General features: G+C 52.2%; 1 pseudogene; it reads left to right on the plus strand.

The window, feature by feature from the left end:
* LOC135565182 (centrosomal protein of 89 kDa-like) overlaps positions 1 to 13,521 on the plus strand; it is a 210,997-nt pseudogene that overhangs the window by 55,514 nt on the left and 141,962 nt on the right.

A 13,521-nucleotide genomic window follows, 5' to 3' on the forward strand; every position in this document is an offset into this window, starting at 1 on the left:
CTACGTCGTTACAGTTCATTGGTCCATGTCCTCGACACATGTCTCAGTGGCAGTAGTCTCTACGTCGTTACAGTTCATTGGTCCATGTCCTCGACACATGTCTCAGTGGCAGTAGTCTCTACGTCGTTACAGTTCATTGGTCCATGTCCTCCACATGTCTCAGTGGCAGTAGTCTCTACGTCGTTACAGTTCATTGATCCATGTCCTCGACACATGTCTCAGTGGCAGTAGTCTCTACGTCGTTACAGTTCATTGATCCATGTCCTCGACACATGTCTCAGTGGCAGTAGTCGTCGTTACAGTTCATTGATCCATGTCCTCGACACATGTCTCAGTGGCAGTAGTCGTCGTTACAGTTCATTGGTCCATGTCCTCGACACATGTCTCAGTGGCAGTAGTCTCTACGTCGTTACAGTTCATTGATCCATGTCCTCGACACATGTCTCAGTGGCAGTAGTCGTCGTTACAGTTCATTGGTCCATGTCCTCGACACATGTCTCAGTGGCAGTAGTCTCTACGTCGTTACAGTTCATTGATCCATGTCCTCGACACATGTCTCAGTGGCAGTAGTCTCTACGTCGTTACAGTTCATTGATCCATGTCCTCGACACATGTCTCAGTGGCAGTAGTCTCTACGTCGTTACAGTTCATTGATCCATGTCCTCGACACATGTCTCAGTGGCAGTAGTCTCTACGTCGTTACAGTTCATTGATCCATGTCCTCGTCACATGTCTCAGTGGCAGTAGTCTCTACGTCGTTACAGTTCATTGATCCATGTCCTCGTCACATGTCTCAGTGGCAGTAGTCTCTACGTCGTTACAGTTCATTGGTCCATGTCCTCGACACATGTCTCAGTGGCAGTAGTCTCTACGTCGTTACAGTTCATTGGTCCATGTCCTCGACACATGTCTCAGTGGCAGTAGTCTCTACGTCGTTACAGTTCATTGATCCATGTCCTCGACACATGTCTCAGTGGCAGTAGTCTCTACGTCGTTACAGTTCATTGGTCCATGTCCTCGACACATGTCTCAGTGGCAGTAGTCTCTACGTCGTTACAGTTCATTGATCCATGTCCTCGTCACATGTCTCAGTGGCAGTAGTCTCTACGTCGTTACAGTTCATTGATCCATGTCCTCGTCACATGTCTCAGTGGCAGTAGTCTCTACGTCGTTACAGTTCATTGATCCATGTCCTCGACACATGTCTCAGTGGCAGTAGTCTCTACGTCGTTACAGTTCATTGATCCATGTCCTCGACACATGTCTCAGTGGCAGTAGTCTCTACGTCGTTACAGTTCATTGGTCCATGTCCTCGTCACATGTCTCAGTGGCAGTAGTCGTCGTTACAGTTCATTGATCCATGTCCTCGACACATGTCTCAGTGGCAGTAGTCTCTACGTCGTTACAGTTCATTGATCCATGTCCTCGACACATGTCTCAGTGGCAGTAGTCTCTACGTCGTTACAGTTCATTGATCCATGTCCTCGACACATGTCTCAGTGGCAGTAGTCTCTACGTCGTTACAGTTCATTGATCCATGTCCTCGACACATGTCTCAGTGGCAGTAGTCTCTACGTCGTTACAGTTCATTGATCCATGTCCTCGACACATGTCTCAGTGGCAGTAGTCTCTACGTCGTTACAGTTCATTGATCCATGTCCTCGACACATGTCTCAGTGGCAGTAGTCTCTACGTCGTTACAGTTCATTGATCCATGTCCTCGACACATGTCTCAGTGGCAGTAGTCTCTACGTCGTTACAGTTCATTGGTCCATGTCCTCGACACATGTCTCAGTGGCAGTAGTCTCTCGTCGTTACAGTTCATTGGTCCATGTCCTCGTCACATGTCTCAGTGGCAGTAGTCTCTCGTCGTTACAGTTCATTGATCCATGTCCTCGACACATGTCTCAGTGGCAGTAGTCTCTACGTCGTTACAGTTCATTGATCCATGTCCTCGACACATGTCTCAGTGGCAGTAGTCTCTACGTCGTTACAGTTCATTGATCCATGTCCTCGACACATGTCTCAGTGGCAGTAGTCTCTACGTCGTTACAGTTCATTGGTCCATGTCCTCGACACATGTCTCAGTGGCAGTAGTCTCTACGTCGTTACAGTTCATTGATCCATGTCCTCGACACATGTCTCAGTGGCAGTAGTCTCTACGTCGTTACAGTTCATTGGTCCATGTCCTCGACACATGTCTCAGTGGCAGTAGTCTCTACGTCGTTACAGTTCATTGATCCATGTCCTCGACACATGTCTCAGTGGCAGTAGTCTCTACGTCGTTACAGTTCATTGGTCCATGTCCTCGACACATGTCTCAGTGGCAGTAGTCGTCGTTACAGTTCATTGATCCATGTCCTCGACACATGTCTCAGTGGCAGTAGTCTCTACGTCGTTACAGTTCATTGGTCCATGTCCTCGACACATGTCTCAGTGGCAGTAGTCTCTACGTCGTTACAGTTCATTGGTCCATGTCCTCGACACATGTCTCAGTGGCAGTAGTCTCTACGTCGTTACAGTTCATTGGTCCATGTCCTCGACACATGTCTCAGTGGCAGTAGTCTCTACGTCGTTACAGTTCATTGGTCCATGTCCTCGACACATGTCTCAGTGGCAGTAGTCTCTACGTCGTTACAGTTCATTGGTCCATGTCCTCGTCACATGTCTCAGTGGCAGTAGTCTCTACGTCGTTACAGTTCATTGATCCATGTCCTCGACACATGTCTCAGTGGCAGTAGTCTCTACGTCGTTACAGTTCATTGATCCATGTCCTCGACACATGTCTCAGTGGCAGTAGTCTCTACGTCGTTACAGTTCATTGATCCATGTCCTCGACACATGTCTCAGTGGCAGTAGTCTCTACGTCGTTACAGTTCATTGATCCATGTCCTCGTCACATGTCTCAGTGGCAGTAGTCTCTACGTCGTTACAGTTCATTGATCCATGTCCTCGACACATGTCTCAGTGGCAGTAGTCTCTACGTCGTTACAGTTCATTGATCCATGTCCTCGACACATGTCTCAGTGGCAGTAGTCTCTACGTCGTTACAGGTCATTGATCCATGTCCTCGACACATGTCTCAGTGGCAGTAGTCTCTACGTCGTTACAGTTCATTGATCCATGTCCTCGACACATGTCTCAGTGGCAGTAGTCTCTACGTCGTTACAGTTCATTGATCCATGTCCTCGACACATGTCTCAGTGGCAGTAGTCTCTACGTCGTTACAGTTCATTGATCCATGTCCTCGACACATGTCTCAGTGGCAGTAGTCTCTACGTCGTTACAGTTCATTGATCCATGTCCTCGACACATGTCTCAGTGGCAGTAGTCTCTACGTCGTTACAGTTCATTGGTCCATGTCCTCGTCACATGTCTCAGTGGCAGTAGTCTCTACGTCGTTACAGTTCATTGGTCCATGTCCTCGACACATGTCTCAGTGGCAGTAGTCTCTCGTCGTTACAGTTCATTGGTCCATGTCCTCGACACATGTCTCAGTGGCAGTAGTCTCTACGTCGTTACAGTTCATTGATCCATGTCCTCGACACATGTCTCAGTGGCAGTAGTCTCTACGTCGTTACAGTTCATTGGTCCATGTCCTCGACACATGTCTCAGTGGCAGTAGTCTCTACGTCGTTACAGTTCATTGATCCATGTCCTCGACACATGTCTCAGTGGCAGTAGTCTCTACGTCGTTACAGTTCATTGGTCCATGTCCTCGACACATGTCTCAGTGGCAGTAGTCTCTACGTCGTTACAGTTCATTGGTCCATGTCCTCGACACATGTCTCAGTGGCAGTAGTCTCTACGTCGTTACAGTTCATTGGTCCATGTCCTCGACACATGTCTCAGTGGCAGTAGTCTCTACGTCGTTACAGTTCATTGGTCCATGTCCTCGACACATGTCTCAGTGGCAGTAGTCTCTACGTCGTTACAGTTCATTGATCCATGTCCTCGACACATGTCTCAGTGGCAGTAGTCTCTACGTCGTTACAGTTCATTGATCCATGTCCTCGACACATGTCTCAGTGGCAGTAGTCTCTACGTCGTTACAGTTCATTGGTCCATGTCCTCGACACATGTCTCAGTGGCAGTAGTCTCTACGTCGTTACAGTTCATTGATCCATGTCCTCGACACATGTCTCAGTGGCAGTAGTCTCTACGTCGTTACAGTTCATTGGTCCATGTCCTCATGTCTCAGTGGCAGTAGTCTCTACGTCGTTACAGTTCATTGGTCCATGTCCTCGACACATGTCTCAGTGGCAGTAGTCTCTACGTCGTTACAGTTCATTGGTCCATGTCCTCGACACATGTCTCAGTGGCAGTAGTCTCTACGTCGTTACAGTTCATTGATCCATGTCCTCGACACATGTCTCAGTGGCAGTAGTCTCTACGTCGTTACAGTTCATTGATCCATGTCCTCGACACATGTCTCAGTGGCAGTAGTCTCTACGTCGTTACAGTTCATTGATCCATGTCCTCGACACCATGTCTGTTGGAAGTGTGTCTCAGTGGCAGTAGTCTCTACGTCGTTACAGTTCATTGGTCCATGTCCTCGACACCATGTCTGTTGGAAGTGTGTCTCAGTGGCAGTAGTCTCTACGTCGTTACAGTTCATCTCCGAACATTACAATCTCTTTTATTTATTTAAAAATGTTTTACCTTTATTTAACTAGTCAGTTAAGAACAAATTCTTATTTTCAATGACGGCCTAGGAATAGTGGGTTAACTGGTCTAGGAACAGTGGAACAGTGGGTTAACTGGTCTAGGAACAGTGGAACAGTGGGTTAACTGGTCTAGGAACAGTGGGTTAACTGGTCTAGGAACAGTGGGTTAACTGGTCTAGGAACAGTGGATTAACTGGTCTAGGAATAGTGGGTTAACTGGTCTAGGAACAGTGGGTTAACTGGTCTAGGAACAGTGGGTTAACTGGTCTAGGAATAGTGGGGTTAACTGGTCTAGGAATAGTGGGGTTAACTGGTCTAGGAATAGTGGGTTAACTGGTCTAGGAACAGTGGGTTAACTGGTCTAGGAACAGTGGGTTAACTGGTCTAGGAACAGTGGGTTAACTGGTCTAGGAACAGTGGGCTAACTGGTCTAGGAACAGTGGGTTAACTGGTCTAGGAACAGTGGGTTAACTGGTCTAGGAATAGTGGGTTAACTGGTCTAGGAACAGTGGGTTAACTGGTCTAGGAACAGTGGGTTAACTGGTCTAGGAACAGTGGGTTAACTGGTCTAGGAACAGTGGGTTAACTGGTCTAGGAACAGTGGAGTTAACTGGTCTAGGAACAGTGGGTTAACTGGTCTAGGAACAGTGGGTTAACTGGTCTAGGAACAGTGGGTTAACTGGTCTAGGAACAGTGGGTTAACTGGTCTAGGAACAGTGGGTTAACTGGTCTAGGAACAGTGGGTTAACTGGTCTATGAACAGTGGGTTAACTGGTCTAGGAACAGTGGGTTAACTGGTCTAGGAACAGTGGGTTAACTGGTCTAGGAATAGTGGGGTTAACTGGTCTAGGAACAGTAGGTTAACTGGTCTAGGAACAGTGGGTTAACTGGTCTAGGAACAGTGGGTTAACTGGTCTAGGAACAGTGGGTTAACTGGTCTAGGAACAGTGGGTTAACTGGTCTATGAACAGTGGGTTAACTGGTCTAGGAACAGTGGGTTAACTGGTCTAGGAACAGTGAGTTAACTGGTCTAGGAACAGTGGGTTAACTGGTCTAGGAACAGTGGGTTAACTGGTCTAGGAACAGTGGGTTAACTGGTCTAGGAACAGTGGGTTAACTGGTCTAGGAACAGTGGGTTAACTGGTCTAGGAACAGTGGGTTAACTGGTCTAGGAACAGTGGGTTAACTGGTCTAGGAACAGTGGAATAGTGGGGTTAACTGGTCTAGGAACAGTGGGTTAACTGGTCTAGGAACAGTGGGTTAACTGGTCTAGGAATAGTGGGGTTAACTGGTCTAGGAACAGTAGGTTAACTGGTCTAGGAACAGTGGGTTAACTGGTCTAGGAACAGTGGGTTAACTGGTCTATGAACAGTGGGTTAACTGGTCTAGGAACAGTGGGTTAACTGGTCTAGGAACAGTGGGTTAACTGGTCTAGGAACAGTGGGTTAACTGGTCTAGGAACAGTGAGTTAACTGGTCTAGGAACACAGTGGGTTAACTGGTCTAGGAACAGTGGGTTAACTGGTCTAGGAACAGTGGGTTAACTGGTCTAGGAACAGTGGGTTAACTGGTCTAGGAACAGTGGGTTAACTGGTCTAGGAACAGTGGAATAGTGGGGTTAACTGGTCTAGGAACAGTGGGTTAACTGGTCTAGGAACAGTGGGTTAACTGGTCTAGGAACAGTGGGTTAACTGGTCTATGAACAGTGGGTTAACTGGTCTAGGAACAGTGGGTTAACTGGTCTAGGAATAGTGGGGTTAACTGGTCTAGGAACAGTGGGGTTAACTGGTCTAGGAACAGTGGGTTAACTGGTCTAGGAACAGTGGGTTAACTGGTCTAGGAACAGTGGGTTAACTGGTCTAGGAACAGTGGGTTAACTGGTCTAGGAACAGTGGGTTAACTGGTCTAGGAACAGTGGGGTTAACTGGGGAACAGTGGGGTTAACTGGTCTAGGAACAGTGGGTTAACTGGTCTAGGAACAGTGGGTTAACTGGTCTAGGAACAGTGGGTTAACTGGTCTAGGAACAGTGGGTTAACTGGTCTAGGAACAGTGGGTTAACTGGTCTAGGAACAGTGGGTTAACTGGTCTAGGAACAGTGGGTTAACTGGTCTAGGAACAGTGGGTTAACTGGTCTAGGAACAGTGGGTTAACTGGTCTAGGAACAGTGGGTTAACTGGTCTAGGAACAGTGGGTTAACTGGTCTAGGAACAGTGGGTTAACTGGTCTAGGAACAGTGGGTTAACTGGTCTAGGAACAGTGGGTTAACTGGTCTAGGAATAGTGGGTTAACTGGTCTAGGAACAGTGGGTTAACTGGCCTAGGAACAGTGGGGTTAACTGGTCTAGGAATAGTGGGGTTAACTGGTCTAGGAACAGTGGGTTAACTGGTCTAGGAACAGTGGGTTAACTGGACTAGGAACAGTGGGTTAACTGGTCTAGGAACAGTGGGGTTAACTGGTCTAGGAACAGTGGGGTTAACTGGTCTATGAACAGTGGGGTTAACTGGTCTAGAAACAGTGGGTTAACTGGTCTAGGAATAGTGGGTTAACTGGTCTAGGAACAGTGGGTTAACTGGTCTAGGAACAGTGGGTTAACTGGTCTGGGAACAGTGGGTTAACTGGTCTGGGAACAGTGGGTTAACTGGTCTAGGAACAGTGGGTTAACTGGTCTAGGAACAGTGGGTTAACTGCCTGTTCAGGGGCAGAACGACAGATTTGTACCTTGTCAGCGCGGGGATTTGAACTTGCAACCTTTCGGTTACTAGTCCAACACTCTAACCACTAGGCTACCCTGCCGTCCCTCCACTCGAACCACTAGGCTACCTGCTGGTTACTAGTTCAACGCTCTAACCACTAGGCTACCCTGCCTCCTCTACACTCTAACCACTAGGCTACCCTGCCGTCCCTCCACTCTAACCACTAGGCTACCCTGCCACCCCTCCACTCTAACCACTAGGCTACCCTGCCGCCCCTCCACTCTAACCACTAGGCTACCCTGCCGCCCCTCCACTCTAACCACTAGGCCACCCTGCCACACGAACAAGAATCTTTTGTACGTGTGATGTACATTACTTTACCACAGTTAGTATTCCCTGTCTTTCAAACAACGTTATGTGTTTGGATGCAAAAGCTCCTGTTTGTAAAAAGCTGTTTGTGTCCATGTTGTTATTGAGCGTTAGGTAGTCAGATGTGTCCATGTTGTTATTGAGCGTTAGGTAGTCAGATGTGTCCATGTTGTTATTGAGCGTTAGGTAGTCAGATGTGTCCATGTTGTTATTGAGCGTTAGGTAGTCAGATGTGTCCATGTTGTTATTGAGCGTTAGGTAGTCAGATGTGTCCATGTTGTTATTGAGCGTTAGGTAGTCAGATGTGTCCATGTTGTTATTGAGCGTTAGGTAGTCAGATGTGTCCATGTTGTTATTGAGCGTTAGGTAGTCAGATGTGTCCATGTTGTTATTGAGCCTTAGGTAGTCAGATGTGTCCATGTTGTTATTGAGCGTTAGGTAGTCAGATGTGTCCATGTTGTTATTGAGCGTTAGGTAGTCAGATGTGTCCATGTTGTTATTGAGCGTTAGGTAGTCAGATGTGTCCATGTTGTTATTGAGCGTTAGGTAGTCAGATGTGTCCATGTTGTTATTGAGCGTTAGGTAGTCAGATAGGGAATTTATTACATCAATTCCTCCTCAGGCGATGTGAGTCAGACACCTTTCTCCTCAATGACTGACTGACTGGAGGGGGCTGTTAGACTGACTGACTGGGGGGCTGTTAGACTGACTGGGGGGCTGTTAGACTGACTGACTGGAGGGGGGGCTGTTAGACTGACTGACTGGGGGGCTGTTAGACTGACTGACTGGGGGGGGCTGTTAGACTGACTGACTGGAGGGCTGACTGACTGGGGGGCTGTTAGACTGACTGACTGGAGGGGGGGGCTGTTAGACTGACTGACTGGGGGGCTGTTAGACTGACTGACTGGAGGGGGGCTGTTAGACTGACTGACTGGAGGGGGCTGTTAGACTGACTGACTGGAGGGGGCTGTTAGACTGACTGACTGGAGGGGGGCTGTTAGACTGACTGACTGGGGGGCTGTTAGACTGACTGACTGGAGGGGGGGGCTGTTAGACTGACTGACTGGGGGGCTGTTAGACTGACTGACTGGGGTGGGGGGCTGTTAGACTGACTGACTGGAGGGGGCTGTTAGACTGACTGACTGGGGTGGGGGGCTGTTAGACTGACTGACTGGAGGGGGGGCTGTTAGACTGACTGACTGGGGGGGCTGTTAGACTGACTGACTGGGGGGCTGTTAGACTGACTGACTGACTGGGGGGGCTGTTAGACTGACTGACTGACTGGGGGGCTGTTAGACTGACTGACTGGGGGGGGCTGTTAGACTGACTGACTGGGGGGCTGTTAGACTGACTGACTGGGGTGGGGGGCTGTTAGACTGACTGACTGGAGGGGGCTGTTAGACTGACTGACTGGGGTGGGGGGGGGCTGTTAGACTGACTGACTGGAGGGGGGGGCTGTTAGACTGACTGACTGGGGGGCTGTTAGACTGACTGACTGGGGGGGCTGTTAGACTGACTGACTGACTGGGGGGCTGTTAGACTGACTGACTGACTGGGGGGCTGTTAGACTGACTGACTGGGGGGCTGTTAGACTGACTGACTGGGGGGCTGTTAGACTGACTGACTGACTGGGGGGGCTGTTAGGCTGACTGACTGTGTTTGACTGACTGACTGGGGGTAGCTGGTTAGCATAATGTGGTTATCTTGTTACTGTAGCTGGTTAGCATAATGTGGTTATCTTGTTACTGTAGCTGGTTAGCATAATGTGGTTATCTGGTTAATGAACCTATCTCCTTCCCTCCCCTCATTCCTCTCTCCCTCCCCTCATTCCTCTCTTATCCCTCTCTCGCTCCCCCTCCTTCCTTTCTTATCCCTCCCTCTCTCGCTCCCCCTCCTTCCTTATCCCTCTCTCGCTCCCCCTCCTTCCTTATCTCTCCCTCCCTCTCTCTCCCTCTTTCCTTATCCCTCTCTCGCTCTCCCTCCTTCCTTATCCCTCCCTCCCTCTCTCTCCCTCTTTCCTTATCCCTCTCTCGCTCTCCCTCCTTCCTTATCCCTCCCTCCCTCTCTCTCCCTCTTTCCTTATCCCTCTCTCGCTCTCCCTCCTTCCTTATCCCTCTCTCACTCCCCCTCCTTCCTTATGCCTCCCTCTCTCTCCCTCTTTCCTTATCCCTCTCTCGCTCCCCCTCCTTCCTTATCTCTCCCTCTCTCGCTCCCCCTCCTTCCTTATGCCTCCCTCTCTCTCCCTCTTTCCTTATCCCTCTCTCGCTCCCCCTCCTTTCTTATCCCTCCCTCTCTCGCTCTCCCTCCTTCCTTATCCCTCCCTCTCTCGCTCTCCCTCCTTCCTTATCCCTCTCTTGTACTCCCTCCTTCCTTATCCCTCCCTCCCGTCATTCCTCCCTCCCTCCTCATCCTTCTCTCACTCTCCCTCCTCATCCCTCTCTCGCTCCCTCCTCATCCCTCTCTCGCTCCCTCATCCCTCTCTCCTTCCTCATCCCTCTCTCGCTCGCTCGCTCTCCCTCCCTCCCTCCCTCGCTCGCTCTCCCTCCCTCCCTCCCTCCCTCCCTCCCTCCCTCCCTCCCTCGCTCCTTCCTCATCCCTCCCTCTCTCCCTCTTCATCCTTCTCTCGCTCTCCATCCCTCCTCATCCTTCTCTCGCTCTCCATCCCTCCTCATCCCTCTCTCGCTCTCCCTCCCTCCTCATCCCTCTCTCACTCGCTCTCCCTCCCTCATCCCTCTCTCGCTCTCCCTCCCTCCTCATCCCTCCCTTCTCATACCTCTGTCTCGCTCTCCCTCCCTCCCTCGCTCACTCCTCATCCCTCTCTCGCTCTCCCTCCCTCCTCATCCCTCTCTCTCTCGCTCTCCCTCCCTCCCTCCTCATCCCTCTCTCGCTCTCCTCCTCCACTCCTCTCCCAGATCCGTAACCCTCCCTGTCTCCTCTCTCCCTCCGCAGGCCTCGTCCCTAGAGCACGACAAGCAGGGGGTGATCAGCAGGATTGTGGAGGACACCGTGCGGCTCGGAAAGCTTCAAGAGAAGGTCAAGGTAAGGCAGCCACAACACCACCCTGACACACTAACTCTGAGCTCTCGACAACCATCCCCTGAGCCCCTGACAACCATCCCCTGACAACCATCCCTGAGCCCCCGACACACTAACTCTGAGCTCTCGACAACCATCCCTGAGCCCCTGACAACCATCCCTGAACCCCCCGACAACCATCCCCTGTCCCCCCGACAACCATCCCTGAACCCCCCGACAACCGAGAGTGTGTAGGTGGGGAGAGTGTGTAGGTGGGGAGAGTGTGTAGGTGGGGAGAGTGTGTAGGTGGGGAGAGTGTGTAGGTGGGGAGAGTGTGTAGGTGGGGAGAGTGTGTAGGTGGGGAGAGTGTGTAGGTGGGGAGAGTGTGTAGGTGGGGAGAGTGTGTAGGTGAGGAGAGTGTGTAGGTGGGGAGAGTGTGTGGGTGAGGAGAGTGTGTAGGTGGGGAGAGTGTGTAGGTGGGGGAGAGTGTGTAGGTGGGGAGAGTGTGTAGGTGGGGAGAGTGTGTAGGTGGGGAGAGTGTGTAGGTGGGGAGAGTGTGTAGGTGGGGAGAGTGTGTAGGTGGGGAGAGTGTGTAGGTGGGGAGAGTGTGTAGGTGAGGAGAGTGTGTAGGTGGGGAGAGTGTGTAGATGGGGAGAGTGTGTAGGTGGGGAGAGTGTGTAGGTGGGGAGAGTGTGTAGGTGGGGAGAGTGTGTAGGTGGGGAGAGTGTGTAGGTGAGGAGAGTGTGTAGGTGGGGAGAGTGTGTAGGTGGGGAGAGTGTGTAGGTAGGGAGAGTGTGTAGTAGTCTGGGTTACCATCGACCTCCAGGCCTCAGACAGTAGTCTGGGTTACCAACGACCTCCAGGCCTCAGACAGTAGTCTGGGTTACCAACGACCTCCAGGCCTCAGACAGTAGTCTGGGTTACCAACGACCTCCAGGCCTCAGACAGTAGTCTGGGTTACCATCGACCTCCAGGCCTCAGACAGTAGTCTGGGTTACCAACGACCTCCAGGCCTCAGACAGTAGTCTGGGTTACCATCGACCTCCAGGCCTCAGACAGTAGTCTGGGTTACCAACGACCTCCAGGCCTCAGACAGTAGTCTGGGTTACCATCGACCTCCAGGCCTCAGACAGTAGTCTGGGTTACCATCGACCTCCAGGCCTCAGACAGTAGTCTGGGTTACCATCGACCTCCAGGCCTCAGACAGTAGTCTGGGTTACCATCGACCTCCAGGCCTCAGACAGTAGTCTGGGTTACCATCGACCTCCAGGCCTCAGACAGTAGTCTGGGTTACCAACGACCTCCAGGCCTCAGACAGTAGTCTGGGTTACCATCGACCTCCAGGCCTCAGACAGTAGTCTGGGTTACCAACGACCTCCAGGACTCAGACAGTAGTCTGGGTTACCATCGACCTCCAGGCCTCAGACAGTAGTCTGGGTTACCAACGACCTCCAGGCCTCAGACAGTAGTCTGGGTTACCATCGACCTCCAGGCCTCAGACAGTAGTCTGGGTTACCATCGACCTCCAGGCCTCAGACAGTAGTCTGGGTTACCAACGACCTCCAGGCCTCAGACAGTAGTCTGGGTTACCATCGACCTCCAGGCCTCAGACAGTAGTCTGGGTTACCATCGACCTCCAGGCCTCAGACAGTAGTCTGGGTTACCATCGACCTCCAGGCCTCAGACAGTAGTCTGGGTTACCAACGACCTCCAGGCCTCAGACAGTAGTCTGGGTTACCATCGACCTCCAGGCCTCAGACAGTAGTCTGGGTTACCATCGACCTCCAGGCCTCAGACAGTAGTCTGGGTTACCATCGACCTCCAGGCCTCAGACAGTAGTCTGGGTTACCAACGACCTCCAGGCCGATAAATGAAGTACGGTTACAGCTGCCAGCCCATTTCACAAACAGATCAAACCGGTTTGTGAAGCTCTCCTTCCGACCCTGCCTCGCCCTGCCTCTCCTCACCCTGCCTCTCCTGCCTCGCCTCGCCTCCCCTGCCTCGCCCTGCCTCGCCCTGCCTCTCCTCACCCTGCCTCTCCTGCCTCGCCTCGCCTCCCCTGCGTCGCCCTGCCTTCCCTGCCTCTCCTCGCCCTGCCTTGCCTCCCCTGCCTCGCCCTGCCTCGCCCTGCCTCTCCTCGCCCTGCCTCGCCTCCCCCTGCCTTGCCTCACCCTACCTCACCCTGTCTCACCCTACCTCACCCTGTCTCGCCCTGTCTCACCTCACCTCCCCCTGCCTTGCCTCACCCTGCCTCACCCTGTCTCACCTCACCTCCCCCTGCCTTGCCTCACCCTGCCTCACCCTGTCTCACCCTACCTCACCCTGTCTCGCCCTGTCTCACCTCACCTCCCCCTGCCTTGCCTCACCCTGCCTCACCCTGTCTCACCCTACCTCACCCTGTCTCGCCCTGTCTCACCTCACCTCTCCCTGCCTTGCCTCACCCTGCCTCCCCTGCCTCGCCCTTCCTCCCCTCACCTTGCCTCGCCCTGCCTCTCCCTGCCTTGCCTCACCCTGCCTCACCCTGCCTCCCCTGCCTCGCCCTTCCTCCCCTCACCTTGCCTCGCCCTTCCTCCCCTCACCTTGCCTCGCCCTGCCTCTCCCTGCCTTGCCTCACCCTGGCTCACCCTGCCTCTCCCTGCCTTGCCTCACCCTGCCTCTCCCTGCCTCTCCCTGCCTTGCCTCTCCCTGCCTTGCCTCACCCTGCCTCCCCTGCCTCTCCCTGCCTCCCCTGCCTCTCCCTACCTTGCCTCACCCTGCCTCCCCTGCCTCTCCCTACC

Source organism: Oncorhynchus nerka, linkage group LG27, assembly GCF_034236695.1.
Source record: "Oncorhynchus nerka isolate Pitt River linkage group LG27, Oner_Uvic_2.0, whole genome shotgun sequence".
Taxonomy (NCBI): Eukaryota; Metazoa; Chordata; class Actinopteri; order Salmoniformes; family Salmonidae; genus Oncorhynchus; species Oncorhynchus nerka.